This window comes from Aotus nancymaae, unplaced genomic scaffold (genome assembly GCF_030222135.1).
Source record: "Aotus nancymaae isolate 86718 unplaced genomic scaffold, 86718_ANA_hifiasm-v0.15.2.pri h1tg000053l, whole genome shotgun sequence".
NCBI classification, from domain to species: domain Eukaryota; kingdom Metazoa; phylum Chordata; class Mammalia; order Primates; family Aotidae; genus Aotus; species Aotus nancymaae.
The window spans coordinates 18,725,250-18,741,693 of NW_026988467.1; the positions used below are offsets into that span (position 1 = coordinate 18,725,250).

The following is a 16,444-nucleotide window of genomic DNA, read 5'->3' on the forward strand; positions in this document are numbered from 1 at the left end:
CAGCCTGGCCAACATGGCAAAACCCTGTCTCTACTGAAAATACAAAAATTAGCCGGACATGGTGGTGTATACCTGTAATCCCAGCTACTTAGGAGGCTGAGGCATAAGAAATGCTTGAACCCAGGAGGTAGAAGTTACAGTGAGCTGAGATCATGCCACTGCATTCCAGCCTGAGTGACAGAGTGAGAATCTGTCTCAAAAAAAAAAAGAGAAATGAAGATGAGCTTGTCGGATTTGCAAAATAACAGGAAGGTCAGTGTTCTTGGAGCAAACTGAGCGGGCAGGTGAGGAAATATGAAGCACAAAGTCCGAATTTTATCTTGGATAATAATCTTTTTTTTTTTTGAGACAGAATCTCACTCTGTCGCCAAGGCTGGAGTGCAGTGATCTCAGCTCACTGCAACCTCCACCTCTTGAGTTCAAGGAATTCTCCTGTCTCAGCCTCCTAAGTAGCTGGGACTATAGGTGCCCACCACCATGCCCTGCTAATTTTTGTATTTTTAGTAGAGGTGGGGTTTCACCATATTGGCCAGGCTGGTCTCAAACTCCTGACCTTGTGATCTGCCTGCCTTGGCCTTCCAAAGTGCTGGTATTGCAGGCATGAGCCACCACGCCCGGCCTAAAATAATCTTACACAAGCCTAAACATATATATTTTCACATAAATTTATGTATCCATAAAATTGGAGTTGTTCTGGGATTCAAGCAGCACCCTTCCCCCAAGCCCCTACTGTTTTGTGAAGCATTAAGGAACCTTAGAGTTTGGGAGAGAGAAACAGTTGGAAGTCCTTAACTAATCCAACCCTCTTATTTTACAGAGAGGGAAACCAAAGCTGAGAGAGGAGGTGGAAACCCGGTTGTAGGAGTGAGTGGGAAAGGGTTCACGGTTGTTCTGGTAGGTAGGAGTAGGGCCCGAGCAAGGAGTCCTGGTTTTTGAACCACCAGCTGGCCGTCTAGGAGTCTACAATCCAGCAGTGGCAGTGTAGACATTGTCCTTTCCCCAAGGACAATGGCTCTGGAGCATTGGGGGCTTTAGGGTGTCCCTCTTAATCTCGTAGCTCAGCCCATTCGGATACGCCAATTGGAAAGAGAGAGGGATAAGTCAACTGAGTACCTCTCTCTAACAGCTAAATCCCTCCCCTTCAGGGTTAAGATCGTGGCTACAGTGGTTAGCATCTTTGCTTCCTCTAGGCGGCTGTGTCATTGAACCTGTGTGATCAGACGCAAACCAGATCAGAATGACTTCAAAGCTTCGGTTCTTAAACATCAGGCGACAGTGCGTAGTCTGGTAGCAACCGGAAAAGTCCTGCTGAGATTTAGCCTCCTATACACACAGAGTCCCATCCCGGACAGCCTGTATCAAACCCCCACGGCCATACGCTCACTGCTGTCTGCATACACTGAGGCAGGACCTATAGACCGTGTACACTGACTCATCTGGATTCCGCGGGGCGCCCATAAAGGACCACTGCCTCCAGACAGCAGCCAGCCAGCCCTCTCTCTTGGTTTCCTTCATTTGAGTGGTGCAAAGGCTCACGGATGTAACCTCAGAATGGGGCCCTAACTCAGCTGCGGGCGAGCTCGTGGAGTATCTTAATTCCTGCCTCATCTGTTTCCATTTTCCAGTTGCGCAAACTGCGGCTCAAAAAGACAAAGAACTTCTCCGGAGCGAAAAAGCTGCTTAGAATGTATCCAAAACTCCACACAGTAAAGACTGAAGAAGGTCAAAACACCACCAAGGGTTAAAATCATAAAGCTGCAGAGCAGCGCTGAGGCCTAGAGAAACCTGACCCCCCTCCAACGCCCCTCCTTTTAACTTCCGGGCGGGGCGCGACTTCCGGTTCCCGCGGGGGCGCTCTAAAAGTCTGGGAGAGCGGTGGTCTCCCTTTCCTGGAGTCAGTTGTGGGGGTTAGAGTCTTATCCTGATCCTCCCTCGTACCCCGCTCCCCGGTCCTCCGAGGTGGCACCTGCGCAGGTGAACTTCCCCCCGTCCTCTTCCTTCTTTTTTTCTATCTTGCGCTTTTCTATCTTTCACGCTCGCGGCCACGGTGGCTGCCTGCTCCAGGAGCGGGAGTCACTGCCCATGGGGTAGGGAAATGATTGAAATGTGGGACCTGCGGGCTCCTTGGCCTGGCTTGCACCTCAGTTCAGCGCTGGAGGTGGACCTTGTCCTGGAGCCCTAGAAGCCTATTTCCGGAACTGGGCTAGGCATTCAGAGCCCGAGGCCGCATAGTGGGAGGAGTCCGGCTCAGTTCCCCCAACCCGACCCCGAGATATTTTTTTTATTCGGTTGAGTCATCGCACTACCTTCCAGCCTTGTGGCCCTGGGCAAGTCCCCTCCCTCCGAACCTCACTTTGCTTATCTGTAAATGGAAATAATAGTGTCTACGCCATGGGCTCTAATAGGGGGATCAGCTGTGAGGGAATGCAGCGTGGGGTGTCTGGCTGTCGGGTGTCTGGCCGGCCGAATTCCACAAATGCTAGCAGCGGTTGTTGCCAGTGAAGGCTCCTGGGGCAGTAATTTATCAAGAGTTTAACCTGAACTAAGAGGATCATACAGAGGAGGATCTATGTATAACTTTCAGCACAATGTCAGATAGGAAATAAGGGCGCAGTACCCTGGAGTTATTATTATTTTTTTTTGAGATGGAGTCTTGCTCTGTTTCCCAGGCCGGAGAGTAGTGGCACGATCTCAGCTCACTACAACCTCTGCCACCTGGGTTCAAGTGATTCTCCTGCCTCAGCCTCCTAACAGGGATTACAGTTGCATGTCATCACGCCTGGCTAATTTTTTGTATTTTTAGTAGAGATGGTTTCACCATGTTGGCCATGCTGGTCATGAACTCCCGACCTCAAGTGATCCACCCGACTCAGCCTTCCAAAGTGCTGGAATTACAGGTGTGAGCCACTGCATCTGGCCTGGAGTTATTTTTTCTCATTGGGTTTTTGAGAAAAGAAAACTGGAGTAATTAACTGATGAGGATAAGTCTGTGTTTGGCAAGTCATCTTCTGAAGCTGACAGGATTTATAAGCTGGGTAAATTGTGGTACTGGTCCATCTTTCAGAGCCAGCCTTAAGAATTGGCCCACCATGGCCGGGCGCGGTGGCATTAGCCACTGTCCAGCCCAATCCCAGCACTCTGGGAGGCTGAGGTGGGCAGATAATGAGGACAGGAGTTTGAGACCAGCCTGACCAACATGGCGAAACCCCTTCTCTACTAAAAATTAAAAAATTAGTCGGGTGTGATGGTGTGTGCCTGTAATCCTAGCTACTCAGGAGGCTGAGGCAGGAGAATCACTTGAACCTTGGAGACGGAGGTTGCACTGAGCCGAAATCATACCACTGCACTCCAGCCTGGGCGACAGAGCAAGACACCATCTCAAAAAAAAAAAAAAAAAAAGAATCGGCTCACCAACAAACTGTTCCTAGAAGCCTGGTGGTAAAGACCTTGGGTGCTGGAAGCTGGAAGAAGTAACAAAAGGGTGTTTTCCTAAGTGGGTTAGGGGTTTTCACTTGGAAAGGTTTTTGGGCAGGAGGGGAAAGCCTGCAAAGTTTTCTTCCTCTTGAGTTGTTATAAAAGTAATACATGTTTGTAGTTAGAAAACAATACAGAAAGATGTAAAATGAAAAGTGTTTCCTCCTTCTACTGTTTCTGCTCTTCAGAAGTAAATGCAATTAATTTCTTTGATAATTCCATATGGTAAGGCCGGCTGCCTCGCCGGGAGCTTGCACGCATACTGCTCCCCCCTCTTTTTTCCGAAACCTCAGACATGCTTGGGTTGTTCCCTTTTCCCCTTCTCGCACAGCCTGGCTTTCCCTTAAAGAACCCAGTATGCAAGCAGGGTCTTGTGATTCTAGCCAATAGCAGCCAAGTCTTTCTAGCCAATAGCAGCCGAGTCTTTCTAGCCAATAGCAGCCGAGTAATTCTAACCAATAGCAGCCAAGTCCTGTATGCAAACAAAGGCTTGTAACCTTACCTAATAGTAGTCCTGCTCTCCCACAACCAATCGAGCTCTTCCACTCCGTATAAAACCCTACGTCTGAGAGGAGTCCGTGGGACTTCTCAGGCCCCTCCTGTCGGACCATTGAGCCTGGCCCGGGAGCCTGAATAAATTCCTTTATATTGGATCTTCTTGTGTTGGCCTCAGTTTCTTCCTTTTAAACTCGGCAAGAACAAACCTTACACATATATTCTTTGGATATATCAGGTAACATTTGCTTATATATATGTATTTTTAAATTCCTCAGAATGGAGGGGGGTCATACTACACATTGATCTGGACCTTAGTCATGTTGTGATACGGACAGCTTTACTTCTCAGTACTCATAGGCCTGCTTCATTTTTTACATGGTGGCATCACTGAGTGGTTGACTATACTTCAGTCATTTCCCTGTTGATGGTCACTTAGGTTGTTCCCAAGATTTTGCTTTTCCACAGTGTTTCACCCAACCTTTCTCAGACTAAATATTTTAGTCCCAGGCACCCTCTAAATGATTCTGCTTTTCCTTACTCACCACCCTAAGTTAGTAACAGCTTACTTTGGGGGATGAGCATACCCTATTAACTGAGGAAAAACCAAGATAATATGAGAAGAATTCAAGTACTCCAAGAATATCCAAGCTACTGGGTTTAGAATTAATTCAAGACTCTTAAGAAATAGATCAGGGAGCTCACCGGGCACAGCGGCTCATGCCTGTAATCCCAGCGCTTTGGGAGCCCGAGGTGGGTGGATCCACAAGGTCAGGAGTTCAAGACAAGCCTGGCCAAGATGGTGAAACACCATCTCTACTAAAAATACAAAAAATTAGCTAGGTGTGGTGGCAGGCACCTGTAATCCCAGCTATTTGAGAGGCTGACGCAGAGAATTGCTTGAACCCAGGAGGCAAAGGTTGCAGTGAGCCGGGATCATGCCACTGCACTCCAGCCTGGGTGACACAGTAAGGCTCCATCTCAAAAAAAAAAAGAAAGAAAAGAAATGTGTCAGGGAACCTTTAGAGGAGGGTATGACTAGGTGCTAGGTGCATGGCAGCTGGTCAGTGTTAGTGACTGTTGGCTTTTGTCAATTGTTGCCCAGGAAACAGATTTGAGAGATTCTCTGAGGTGGGAAGGATTTTAAATGTGAACTCTCCTGCTGTGTCTTATATATAAGGAAGGGATTAGCTCTTTGAGGGAAGAGGGTGTTAAAGAAAAAGATGATCCTTGAAAAGTGACTACATCATTTTAAGTTAATTAACATAGGATGTGTTTTCCTGTAAATAACCCTCTTTTGAACTGGGGCCCTAGACCAAATGAAGTAAAGACTTTTTTTTTCCTGGCATTTTACAGGTATTTAATTTGGCTACCCCATCTCCATTACAGCTGGTTTGATAATCCTAGAGCTCTCAAATATACGAAGGGTTGGAAGTGTACTCTATTAGGTTTTTTTTTTTTTTTGGAGATGGAATTTCACTCTTGTTGCCCAGGCTGGAGTGCAGTGGCACGATCTCAGCTCACTGCAATCTCTGCCTCCTGGGTTCAAGTGATTCTCCTGCCTCAGCCTCCTGAGTAGCTGGGATTACAGGAACCTGCTACCATGGCTGGCTAATTTTTGTATTTTTAGTAAAGATGGGGTTTCACCATGTTGGCCAGGTTGGGCTCGAACTCCTGACCTCAGGTGATCCACCCGCCTCAGCCTCTCAAAGTGCTGGGATTACAGGCATGAGCCACCATGTCTGGCCTCTATTGGGATTTTGACAAGTCCCATATACTGATCAGAGGAGCTTCATTCTTGATCTTAACCTGGGATCTTTTTTTTTCTTTTTTTGAGACAGGGACTCACTCTGTCGCCCATGCTGGAGTGCAGTGGTGTGATCACGGCTCACTGCAACCTCTATCTCCTGGGGTCAGGTGGTTCTCCCACCTCAGCCTCCCGAGTAACTGGCACTACAGACATGCATCACCACACTCAAGTACTTTTTGTATTTTTTGTAGAGATGGGGTTTTGCCATGTTACCCAGGCTGGTCTCAAACTCCTGGGCTCAAGTGATCCACCTCTTTTTTTTTTTTTTTTTTTTTTAAGAGATCTCACTATATTGCTCAGGCTGGTGTGCAGTGGCTATTCACAGGTGCAATCATAGCACACTGCTGCCTTGAAGTACTTTTAATGTTTGCTATTCCTTAATCGTGATGAAAGAGATGGAGGGCGGTATAAAGTCAGTAGAGTAGATGTAAATGAACTGAACTTTTTCTCCTCTTGTAGCATCTCTTCATAAATTATTTTGTAGATATAGCAAATGTTGTATAAAAATGGTTGGTGGGGCTGAGCTCAGTGACTCATGCCTATAATCCCAGCACTTTGGGGAGGCTGAGGTGGGCGGATCACCTGAGGTCGGGAGTTGAAGACCTGCCTCACCAACATGGAGGAACCCTGTCTCTACTAAAAATACAAAGTTAGCTGGGTGTGGTGGCACATGCCTGTAATCCCAGCTACTTGGGAGGCTGAGGCAGCAGAGTCGCTTGAACCTGGGAGGTAGAGGTTGCCATGAGCCGAGATCGTGCCATTGCACTCCAGCCTGGGCAACAAGAGTGAAACTCTGTCTCAAAAAAAAAAAATGGTTGGTGGAAGCAAACACCTATGATTTTAAAGCCCTCTGCGAAGCAAATCATGTGCATATACAATTATTGTTTCAACATACTGTAAAATACTTCATAGTGAGGGACAAAATGGATGCCAGATTCTCTAGCAAGGCCAGTATTCAATTTGCTTTGAGAACCTACATTTCTTATTTTGGTAACCCACTGGATGTTTTCTCAATTGTGTCAGTTGATCCAGCAAGAAAACAAAAAAAGAATTTCTAGTAGCTTCATTAAGAAATCCTATTAAGACTGGAAGGCTTATAGAACCTGGGTCTGAACCAGATCCATGAGATCAGAGTGGTTTAACAGCTTTTGTGGTCTGTTTTTGCTGATTCTTTCTTTTATCTTTGTGCCTTGAAGTCAGAAACGTTTTTTCTTAGAGTTCCAGAATGGAGACTGAAGTGTACCCAGAGACAAAGAAATACGGAAGTCCAGAATGATCAAATGAGGTCACTACCTGATGAGATGATGGCTGAGGAGCCAGAAGTTGTTCCACTATCTGCTTCCCAGGTCCAGGTTCCATAAAAGCACTCTGGGCTCCCACCAAAGAGCCTCAGTGAAGACTCTGTTGAAGACCTTGAGACCATGCCAGGAAGAAATCCTACCAATTCTGCAGCCTCTGGGCAGAGGTTCAGGAAGTTCCGCTATGAGGATGCAGCTGGCCCCAGGGATGTCCTCAGACATCTCCAGGACCTTGCTGGACAGTGGCTGAGACCTGATATTCACACAAAGGAGCAGATTGTGGAAATGCTGGTGCAGGAGCAATTCCAGTCTGTCCTGCCCAAGGAACTCAGAGCTCAAGCACAGAGATGTCAGGCTGGAATCAGAATCACTGGCTAAGTCTCACTGCTTGCTTCTTGCTCAGCCTACGTATGAGAAGTCAACCAGGGGTTCTCTTGGATCAAGATCCAGCTGCACCCATGGGAAATCTGAACCTCCATTTTCTTCAGGCTTGTTTTTGACTGGTTGTAATAAGAATCTATCAAAACCCATGTCTGGACCTCTTTTTGGCTGAGGCAGCTTTAGTTCCTGGGACAGAAAGAGTTTCTCTGTTCTCTTGTTAGGACAATCATCCGGCTGCCTTGGGCTCTTCCAAGAGCCTGTTTTTCATCTGCTGGATGCCTCTTTTTTTTTTTTTTTTTTGGCACTTTGTGACATGCTTTAGTATATTGTTTTTGGCCAGGCACGGTGGGTCACACCTGTAATTCCAGCACTTTGGGAGGCCGAGGCTGGCGGATTGCCTGAGGTTGGGAGTTTGAGACCAGCCTGACCAACATGGAGAAACCCCATCTTTACTAAAAAATACAAAAATTAGCCAGGCGTGGTGGCACATGCCTGTAATCCCAGCTACTTGGGAGGCTGAGGCAAGAGAATCACTTGAACCTGGGAGGCGGAGGTTTATATATATATATATATAGTCCTTTATGATCCAAAGAGGTAATCAGCTTTAACTTTCAGAATTCATGAATCTTGGTTTGGTGGCATGAATGAAAGCTTATGTAGCCCCACCAGTAACTCATTTGGGGTGCCCTTGAAATGTGAAAGTTTGGGCCTCAATAAATACATCCTGTGGTGGTTAATCAGGTTAGCTCTTTGTGGTCAGCAGTTGGAGGCAGGTGAGATAATTATCAGGTGTAGATGTGAGCTAGAGATAAGAACTATGGCTATGGTGTTTATTATGCTGGGAAATAGGAACAGTCCTGGCCTTTGTTTTCAAAGTCAGGATTTAGACTGCACAAAACTGAGAAAGGGGTCAAACAGGGTCATAAGAGGTAAGTAACCCATACACAGAATTGTTTGATTGACTGTTTCACTATGTCCATCACGTTTGTTCTATAGCTTGCCTTTCTGCAAGAGAGCTTAGTGTAAAGCTCCCTGATGCTATTGTGTCTTGCTTTTCCCACAACAGAGGTCATCCTTGTTTCTGTGTGTGGAGACCTGTTATGTGGCTGACAGCTGAGATAGAGCAGTAGCTGTGTCTGTGACAGGCAGGGTAAACAGCAGCTGCCTCCCCAGCACGACCCCGTTTGGAGGAACCTGTCTGCCTTTGTGGCCTGGCTCTGGGACTTGTAGCTCTGCTTCTCCTGTGACAAACTTGGTGCCACTTCAGAAACAGGTTTTGGTATAGGGACTGGTCAGCTGCATGCTGGAACTCTTGTTGATTCTGCTGGGGTTTGTTGAGTACTTCCTGTGCTTCTGTGACTGTTCTAGAATAGAAATATAAAACCTACTTTTAAGGAAGTGTGTCATTTTTGAAGACAGGAAAAAGCATTAAAAAATATTATTAGAAATGTCCGAGTAAAACTAGCCTTGCTTTTGGTATCTGGTTTTGAAATAGCACCAAGAAGAAACATTTCCTATTTTTAAAAATATTACAAGCAGAGGAGAGAGGACAGTCAAGGTGGAGAAGTGACATTTTAATGGAATTTTGGAAGAGAATTAGGAGATCTGGGCAGACGGTAAAAGCATGGGAATGCAAAGGGCTATAGTGTTTGGGGAGTAGTGACCATAAGATGAATGAATTATGCCTTTTATTAACTGTAAGGTAAACTTTTTTTCTTTCTTTTTGAGGTGGAGTCTCGCACTATCACCCAGGTTGGAGTGCAATGGCACAACCTTGGCTCACTGCAACCTCCACCTCCCAGGTTCACACGATTCTCCTGGCTCATCCTCCCGAGTTGCTGGGATTACAGGTGCATGCCACGAAAACTGGCTAATTTTTTGCATTTTTAATAGAGATGGGGTTTCACTATGTTGGCCAGACTCGTCTTGAACTCCTGACCTCGTGATCCACCCACCTTGGCCTCCCAAAGTGCTGGGATGACAGGCATGAGTCACCGTGTCTGGCGACTGTAAGGTAAGCTTTTCTATCCTTAATTTGAATAGTAAAATTTAACATTGGCAAGGAATTGGTAACCCTGATAGGGTTGTAGTATTTTGAAACATTCTGAAGATATTTCCTCTAGTCTACAGGGATCCAGATCTCCTGGCATTCAGGAATTTCCTGGCCTCCATCAGTTTCTCAGCTGCTTCAGTGATTTAGGATTTGGTATGAAAGTAAAGGACCTGGGTTTATAGGTGGACTCAGAGGTTTTCACCTCAGGGATTTTATGGCACAATAGCTGAGGTTTCTTTTTTTTTTTTTTTGAGATGGAGTTGGCCGGGCGCGGTGGCTCACGCCTGTAATCCCAGCACTTTGGGAGGCCGAGGCGGGTGGATCACGAGGTCAAGAGATCGAGACCATCCTGGTCAACATAGTGAAACCCCGTCTCTACTAAAAATACAAAAAATTAGCTGGGCATGGCGGTGCGTGCCTGTAATCCCAGCTACTCAGGAGGCTGACGCAGGAGAATTGCCTGAACCCAGAAGGTGGAGGTTGCGGTGAGCCGAGATCGCACCATTGCACTCCAGCCTGGGTGACAAGAGCGAAACTCCATCTCTTTCTTTTTTTTTTTTTTTTTTGAGATGGAGTTTTGCTCTTGTCACCCAGGCTGCAGTGCAATGGCATGATCTTGGCTCACTGCAACCTCTGCCTCCCAGGATCAAGTGATTGTCCTGCCTCAGCTTCCCAAGTAGCTGAGATCATAGGCATGCCACTACGCCTGGCAAATTTTTGTATTTTTAGTAGAGACAGGGTTTCACCATATTGGCCAGGCTGGTCTTGAACTCCTGATCTCAGGTGATCCACCTGCCTTGGCTTCCCTAAGTGCTGGGAGTATAGGCATGAGACATCGAGCTGGGCCTTTTTTTTTTGATGCACGGTCTTACTCTGTCACTCAAGCTGGAGTTCAAGGGGTAGGATTACGGCCCACTGCAGCGTCGACCTCCTGGGCTCAGGCGATCTTCCTACCTCAGCCTCACAAGTATCTAGGACTACAGGCATATGCCACCACACCCAACTAATTTTTAATCTTTTTGTAGAGACAGGGCCTTGTTATGTTGCCCAGACTTGTCTTGAACTCCTGTGCTCAAATGGTCTTCCTACATCAGCCTCCCTAAGTGCTAGGATCATAGGCACGAGCTACCACGCCTGGTCAGCTGAGGTTTCTTGAATTGAGTGACTCTAGCACGGGGTTCCTCAGCCTTGGCACTATTGACATTTTGGGCCAGATAACTCTTTGTTTGGGGACGTGCCCTGTGCACTGAAGGATGTTCAGCAGCATCCCTACCCTCTACCTGCTAGATGCCAGTAGCACCTCTCTGGACGTGACAACCAAATATGTTTCCGGACATTGCCAAATGTCCTGGGGGTTGGGGTGAGAGGGTGTGCACAAAATTGCCCCTGGTCAAGAACTACTGATTATATAGGAGAGTTCATCATGGCCATTTGCGGGGGTCATGGAGCTCAGCCCTCTGATCCCTGGCCTTAGGCTTAACATCAAACTGAGAATGCTGTAGGAAGAGTGGTATATATATTAAATTGGTCTTTAAAATTCTCATTATGTGGCCGGGCACGGTGGCTCACGCTTGTCATCCCAGCACTTTGGGAGGCCAAGGTGGGCGGATCACTTGAGGTCAGGAGTTCGAGACCAGCCCGACCAAAATGGTGAAATCCTTCTCTACTAACAATAAAAAATAAAAAAAATTAGCCAGGCATAGTGACATGCACCTGTAATCCCAGCTACTCGGGAGGCTGAGGCAGGAGAATCACTTGAACCCAGGAGAGGTGGAGGTTGCAGTGATCTGAGATGGTGCCATTGCACTCCAGCCTGGGCAACAAGAGTGAATCCTCCCAATCATCAACCTTTAGAACATTTAGTTGGGATGGTTTACTGTGTGCCAAAGTCTGCACTGATGCATCTATGATTCATTGAGTCCTAACAATCATGGGAGGTAAATAGTAAATCTTCTTACTTTATAGACGAGAAGTCTGAGGTCCAGCAGTTAAGCAATATGGCCAGTAAGTGTGGAGCTAGGATCTGAGCCTTAGACGTTTGTCCAAGACTTGGGCCTTTACCCCTCAAGTATAGAAATGTTAATTTAACATTTCTTGAGAATCTCCTGTATGCACAGTGTTTTTTCTTTTGCTTTTAAAAAATCTCTATATTACAATTTAAAATAACGTTTCTTAGATTCACTTGGTAAAAAGTATGAAAAAAAATGGTTCATAATCTCACTGCCCAGGTAATTCCTATTGACTTTTTTTTTTAAGAGCTTGGGTCTCATTCTTAGCTGGAACTACATGTGTGAGCCACCAGGCCTGGCCAGCAAATATTTCTTTTACCCTTAAAAAATGTCAGTAGAGGTCATGCCTGTAATCCCAGCGATTTGGGAGGCCAGGATGGGAGGATCACTTGAGGCCAGGAGTACAAGACCAGCTTGGGCAACATAGCAAGACCTGTCTCTACAAAAAATTTAAAAATTAGCCGGGTGTGGTTGTACATGCCTGTAGTCCTAGCTTCTCAGGAGGCTGAGGCAGAAGGATCCTTTGAGCCCCATAGGTCAAGGCTGCAGTGAGTTGTGATTGTGCCATTGCACTCCAACTCAGGTGACAGAATGAGACCCTGTCTCAAAAAAAAGTACATATATATATAGTTTTACATATTTTTATATATATTTAAATATTTATAAATTTATGTTTATATGTTTTTATATAAATTTATACATATTTACATGTACTATATATACAAATATATATTTGCATATGGACAGAAAAGTCCAGGAGAATAGAAGGATATAAAAGGAAAACTTAAAGACCCTCTTCTTGTTATTAACAGTTTCTTACGTATCCTTCCGTAAAATACAAATTATACATATATGTGTGTGTGTGTGTGAGCAGATACACATATATATTCCTTTAGAACTTACATAAAAAAATATATTACACATGTTTAGTACATGTTTTTTCATTACTCAGTAAGTTTTAGAGGCCTTTTGCAATTAACATGGAGAGATATACTTTATTTTAAAAATTGGCTGAGTGTGGTGGCTCACACCTGTAATCCCAGAACTTTGGGAGGCCAAGGCAGGCAGATCACTTGAGGCCAGGAATTTGAGACCAGCCTGCCCATAACGCTGAACTCTCATTTCCTGAAAATACAAAGATTAGCCGGGTGTGGTTTCGGATGCCTGTAATCCCAGCTACTTGGGTGGCTGAGGCCCGAGAATCCCTTGAACCTGGGAAGTGGAAGTTGCAGTGAGCCGAGATCATTCATTCATTTGGGGTATCTTTTATCTTAAAATTGTTATGTATTAAATAGCTTGTTTATTGTGCCAGTGTTACCAAAATGCACCACTAATATTTGTTGAAATTTGAGTTTCTACAAAACACCCCTCATGTTTAATTACATTTGTGAATAAAAGCTAACTCTGTCATCTAGCTTATTGGATTTGACTTGAAAAGAAAAAAAGAATGTGTTGTTTTTACGAAGTATTAAGTTTTCTTGTTTTTTTTTTTGTTTTTTTTTGTTTTTTTTTTTTGAGATGGAGCCTCTCTGTCACCCAGGCTGGAGGGCAGTGGCACAATTTTGGCTCACTACAACCTCTGCCTCCCAGGTTCAAGCAATTCTCCTGTCTCAGCCTCCCCCAAGTAGCTGGGATGACAGACCTGTGTCACCACGCCCGGCCAATTTTTGTATTTTTAGTAGAGTTGGGGTTTCACCACGTTGGCCAGAGCAGAAAAAGGAGGAGCTGGCCAGGCTACAGAGAGAACTGGTGCATAAGGCAAATCCGATACGCAAGTACCGGGGTCTGGAGATAAAGTCAAGTGACTACCTCTGACTGTGCCTGTTTCGCCCAAATTCTCCACTCGATTCTACTGCTAAACTCCACTGTGAGCTGCAGACACCGCCTGGCAATGGGACCTGCTCTTAACGTCAAACCCGGGACCATCTTGCTTTGTCACTGGGCGTGGAGAGAACCCATTTCTCCAGACTTAACCTACCCATGCCTGAGAGAGCATACTTGACAACTGTGGACTCCAGTTTTGTTGAGAATTGTTTTCTTACATTATTAAGGCTAATGATGAGAAATAACCCATATATGTCTTGATTAGATGCCATGTAGTTACTTCCTTTAAACCATCAGCCCTTTATATGGGTCTTCACTCTGACTAGAATTTAGTCTCCGTGTCAGCACAGTGTAATCTCTATTGCTATTGTCCTTTGAACCATCAGTCGGCCCTTTATGTGGGTCTTCACTCTGACTAGAGTTTAGTCTCCGTGTCAGCACAGTATAATCTCTATTGCTGTTGCCCCTTGCCACTCTCCCCTTTCTTCCCACCTTTTTTTAAAAAAAATTTTAACCAGAAAATAAAGATAGTTAAATCCTGAGATAGGGATTAAGTCATGGTTTGAAGAAGGAACAATCAGTGCATCAGATTCTGTCCTTTTCTTTGCACACAGTGAGTTTATAGTTAAGGATCCCTTTGCTGTGAGGGTAGAAAACCTCACTGACCGCACCAGTGAGGAAGAAGACTGCATGTACTCATGGGGAGCCTCAGAGCAGCCATGCAGCTGGCTCCACCCTCCAGCCTGGGCAACAGTGAGAGCGTGTCTTCAAAAAAAAAAAAGGGAAAAAAAATTTTTTGGGTTGGGTACAGGGGCTCACGCCTGTAATCCCAACACTTTGGGAGGCCAAGGCGGGTGGATCATGAGGTCAGGAGATCGAGGCCATCCTGGCTAACACAGTGAAACCCCATCTCTACTAAAAATACAACAACCAGGTGTGGTGGCACATGCCTGTAGTCCCACCTACTCGGGAGAGGCAAGAGAATCGCTTGAACCCAGGAGGTGGAGGTTGTAGTGAGCCAAGGTTGTACCACTGCACCCCAGCCTGGGCAACAAAGCAAGACTGTCTCAAAAAAAAAAAAAAAAAGTTTTTTTGGCGGCTGCCACATAGCCCTCTGTATGGCTGTACTTAGCCTTTTACTTTCCAGCAGAAGTGTAAGGTGGAAGATTTAGGTATGGACTCAAACCCCTGAAGCACAAGTGAGGTTTAGAGAGGGAAGTGAGGAGAGTGAGGGAGCCAGAGCTCAACTTTCACGTTCTGAAAGTTGATAGTTAAATCCTGAGATAGGGATCTAGTCATGGTTTGAATAAGGAACAATCAGTGCATCAGATTCTGTCCTCTTATCTGCAGACAGTGAATTTATAGTTAAGGATCCCTTTGCTGTGAGGGTATTCTTTCCCAGCAACCCCATGGTACCAGTTCTTTGTTATGGAAGTGAATTTACAGATGACATTCCTTGCCCCAAAGAAACCCAGTAAGTGGAGAAGCTATCGTTCATCTCTGTTTCATCTGGCCCTAGCCTCATGCCCTTGCCACAAGGTCATACTACCTCAAGGTCAAAGAACAGAGCAGCTCCAGTGCTTTGAGGACTCTGAGGATTTGGGAGTAGAGGAATTGTGCTTTCTCTAAGCAGCTAGTCAGCACTCTCCACAGTTACCACCTGTGTCTGTCATTGTTTCTTGAATCAATCTAGACCTCAATTCTAAAGAACCCTAAAGACTCTGTCCATGAGTTTTGGGGAAGGAGAAAGGCAATGTAGAAATATTTCCATGTTGTATTTCTAAAATGTTTGTTTTCCCTTTGTGGTTATTTTGACTGCAAGTTTCAATAGATAATAATTTCATCTAGTTATTGAAAAATGCTCCTGCGAGATGGCTGCTGGTAAAAACTGGTGTTAGGACCACAAGGTAATATGAGAGTCCTAGCAACTGGCGTGTGCCATGGAAAAACATGTCATCTGTTGGGCAGCTACTCCCTGAGAAGTGAGTGGGTGCCAGGCCCTGGCTGCCAGAGAAGAGGTCAGCTCCACTGGGTGTGGGGGCCACGAGGAGTCTACTGTGGTGGTGATGGTGGTGGCTGCAGAAGTCGAGTGCAACTGGCCCTCCCAGGAGCATCATGTGTGGTCAGTTTCCCTCGACAGCTCAGTACAATGCACTTGACTGTTTTGCTAAGCATTCTCTTTCCACCCACTGCCAGGCATGTATTGGACAATTGGACATTTTCCCTTTGCCTGGAATGCCCCTCCCTGAATCTTTGTCGGCCTACTCCTGTTTATTTTTTTATTTATTTTTATTTTTTTTGAGACAGGGTTTCATTCCTATACTCAAGCCCAAGTGCAGTGACCTCAACTTCCCAGACTCACGTGATCCTCTCACCTCAGCCTCCTGAGTAGCTGGGATTACAGATGTATGTCATCATGCCTGGGTAATTTATTTTATTTTCTTTATTTTTATTTTGAGACAGAGTTTCACTCTTGTTGCCCTGGCTGGAGTGCAATGGCATGATCTCGGCTCACCATAACCTCTGCCTCCTGGGTTCAAGCAATTCTCCTGCCTCAGCCTCCCGAGTAGCTGGGATTATAGGCATGCGCCACCATGCCCGGCTAATTTTTTGTATTTTTAGTAGAGATGGGGTTTCACCATGTTGGCCAGGATGATCTTGATCTCCTGACCTCATGATTTGCCCGCTTCGGCTTCCTGAAGTGCTGGGATTATAGGCATGAGCCACCTCACCTGGCCTAATTTTTTGTATTTTTAGTAGAAAAGGAGTTTCACCATGTTGTCCAGGCTGGTCTCAGACTCCTAGGCTCAAGTGATCTGCCTACCTCAGCCTCCCAAATCTCCTCTTTATGATGCAGATACACATGGTCACTTTCATGAACCCTTCTTTGATTTCTGCCTTGAACTAGCACTTGATACCTTCCTGTGAGCTCCTACAACCCCTTAACTTAAGGTCTTGGTACTTGCTCATGCAGCAAATAGATGTTCTGTGCCACGCCCCATTCTAAGCATCATACTGCAGTGCAGCTTGTTTGTGTCCCCAGGCAGATTGTGAGCTCCATGAAGAGGGAGACTCTCTATGTTCTTTGCATTGAACACAG

General features: G+C 45.7%; 1 protein-coding gene across 1 annotated transcript in view; it reads left to right on the forward strand.

The window, feature by feature from the left end:
• The first annotated feature begins 1,877 nt into the window (after positions 1-1,877).
• Positions 1,878-16,444, forward strand: part of CDC42 (cell division cycle 42) — a 65,018-nt gene continuing 50,451 nt past the window's right edge. Inside the window, exon 1 of the mRNA XM_064363433.1 lies at positions 1,878-1,974. The gene's annotated coding sequence lies outside the window, so the exon portion shown is untranslated. The remainder of the gene's footprint in view (positions 1,975-16,444) is intronic.